Raw genomic sequence first — 2,387 nt, 5'->3', positions numbered from 1 at the left:
AAGGAGGGAGGGGAGGGAGGGAAGGAGGGAGGGAGGGAGGGAGAATTGTCATGTTCTAGAATCTATCCAGGTAAAGTTCCAGATTGCCTATCTCAGAATGGAGATAAAGCCTACCACACCAGCTCCGCAATACTCTGATTCTATCCCGAGCGAACATTAGGAAAGTAAGCATTTTCTCAGATGGCCGAAGGCAGCACTAGAGGGAGAGCACCCTAGCCATGAGACAGTGTCACACAGACCCTCGAACATCAGGCCTGCCACTCTCAGGACCCAGCCCCCAACACCCCAAGTCAGGGAGGTGTCAACTAGAAAGGAAATGAGTCCGTGGCTGTGCAGGTGACTGCGTCTTCATGCCACTGAACAAAGCCCTGGTGTTATCATTCCTTCTCCACCATGTTACATCAACTTATTGTTTGCCTTCACCTCTTGAAGCCAATGTTCTTGTTTTGTTTTTTTTTTTTTAAAGAGATCAACGGTAAGCAATTATGGGGGGACAGATGATGAGCTGTGTTGCTAGCTCCACAGTACAAGCTTGGTAACACAGCTCTAATATGACTGAGTGGGCAGGAACCTCAAGAGGGAAGACTGAAAACAACCCTAAGAACAAACAACTCTTCCTACTACCATAGCCTACCAACTTGACATTTCTTATATGCTCAAGGTTCATTGGCCCAATCACAGAGCAGCTCACCAGAGGATTGTACCCAAGATCTTACAGCGAGGAGACAGTGCTCAACTCCCGGAGGCTAATACAGGTAACTCTGCCAGGCATCTGCTGTTTTCCTGGGACATAATTGATCTGCCATCCTAGAACTTTCAGGTTCCCCAAAGAAGGCCTGAGCATCTGAACCACACTAGAAAAGTCCACTGGTTCTCAACCTGTAGGTTCTCAATCCCTTTGGAGTCAAATGGCCCTTTCACAGAGGTTACCTAAGACCATTGGAAAACACAGATATTTATATGACAGTTCACAGGAGTAGCAAAACTATAGTTATGAAATATCCAAGAAAATAATTTTATGGTTGGGGGTCAGCACAACATGAAGTACTGTATTAAAGGATCGCAGCATAAGGAAGGTTGAGAACCACTGATCTAAACAAGTACATTCTTAGACCCCATGCCCTAGAAAGTCTGATCCAGTGGCCAAGGGCAGTCCCTGGAGACTTAACTCAGTGCCCCTAGGGAGATTCAGGCTCACTGGCCTAGATTCCACTCACCTGGTCCCTCACCTCATCCCAGGTCAGGCGGGCAGACATACTAAGGCAAGGGAGGCTCTGTTATATGCCCTCCCCATACAGCCTCCTTCCCTACCCCACCCCCACCCTCCTGGATTGAAGCAGAAACTCAACTTCACAGAGAAAACAAGACTCCTAGGTCAGATACCAGATATGTTATTCAAGGTCATTGAAGTGCTGTGTGATCATGAGTAACGTATTTAGTCATCTGATCCCTGTCACAATGTTCCTCAGCCTTGTCTGCCCGTTGGATTCCCTTTGGCAGCTCAGCAAGCCTCTGAAATAAGTGAAAGGCATTACTCTCACTCTGAGCATAAGTACGTTGAGACTTGAGAACAAATAGAACTTACACTAAGTAACAGGCACTAGAAATCCCAACCCAGGACTGAAACCAATATTCTGAGTCTTTTCAACATATCTGTCTTGATCTCCAGTGAAATAACCTCCAAAGAATGGGTGATGCACAAGTCCAGGAATCCATAGTATTAACATAGTATTATGGTAATGCCATTAGTTTACTAAACTAATAATAATAAGTCTACTCAACTAATCCATGTTTCTTTTATTTTACTTCCAAGTGTATTGGGGAAGTTGACATTTCCATTACCCACCTCAAGACATACAAATAAATACAATCTTCTCTAAATCACCCAGCTGCCCAACAGTCTCAACAAATTAATCTACCTTATACAAAATAGTCTAGCATATGATGAAAAATGAAAGATGATTTGGTCTTTGTTTTTGCATTTGCTATAATAAACAAAGCTCTTAAAAACTACAGAAGGGTTGTCTGGGCCAGCTGGTGCCCTGAGCAGACCTTGGGCGCAAACTCCGTAGCTAGTCCCACAACACCCAGAGGAAGCTCCACTCCCAGGTGTTCTAACATGCCCAGGATCAGAGGTGAAGAGGACACAACATCTATCTCAACAACCAGGAATAACTGGGACCAGCAGGACCCAGGCACTCAGGAACTCCGCCAGCTCAGTGGCTCAGGTTCCTTCCAGTCTGTCTGGACAGGTTCCCTGAGCAGACCTTGGGCACAAGCCAGTCCCCAAAACACCCAAAGGAAGTTCCACTCCCAGGCGCTCTAACAAGCCCAGGATTAGAGGATCCCAGAATCACAGGATCACAGAGACAGCTTGACTCTGAGGA

General features: G+C 46.0%; 1 protein-coding gene and 1 long non-coding RNA gene across 13 annotated transcripts in view; one reads left to right on the top strand and one right to left on the bottom strand.

Annotated features, from left to right (window-relative positions):
• Positions 1 to 2,387, bottom strand: part of Rgs6 (regulator of G protein signaling 6) — a 559,464-nt gene that overhangs the window by 533,307 nt on the left and 23,770 nt on the right. The window lies entirely within an intron of this gene.
• The window catches only part of LOC116079901, a 5,314-nt gene continuing 3,031 nt past the window's right edge, over positions 105 to 2,387 (top strand). The window contains exons 1-3 of one of the 2 annotated variants that reach the window (XR_004114202.1): positions 106 to 475; positions 662 to 755; positions 1,814 to 1,886. This is a non-coding gene — a long non-coding RNA (uncharacterized LOC116079901). Of the gene's footprint in view, positions 476 to 661; positions 756 to 1,813; positions 1,887 to 2,387 lie in introns of those variants that run through there. The other variant, XR_004114201.1, reaches the window with a different exon arrangement.

The sequence above is a fragment of the Mastomys coucha genome, unplaced genomic scaffold (genome assembly GCF_008632895.1).
Source record: "Mastomys coucha isolate ucsf_1 unplaced genomic scaffold, UCSF_Mcou_1 pScaffold6, whole genome shotgun sequence".
Lineage (NCBI taxonomy): Eukaryota > Metazoa > Chordata > Mammalia > Rodentia > Muridae > Mastomys > Mastomys coucha.
The sequence above is the reverse complement of the archived record's forward strand: the minus strand, read 5'-3'. Positions and strand labels throughout refer to the sequence as shown.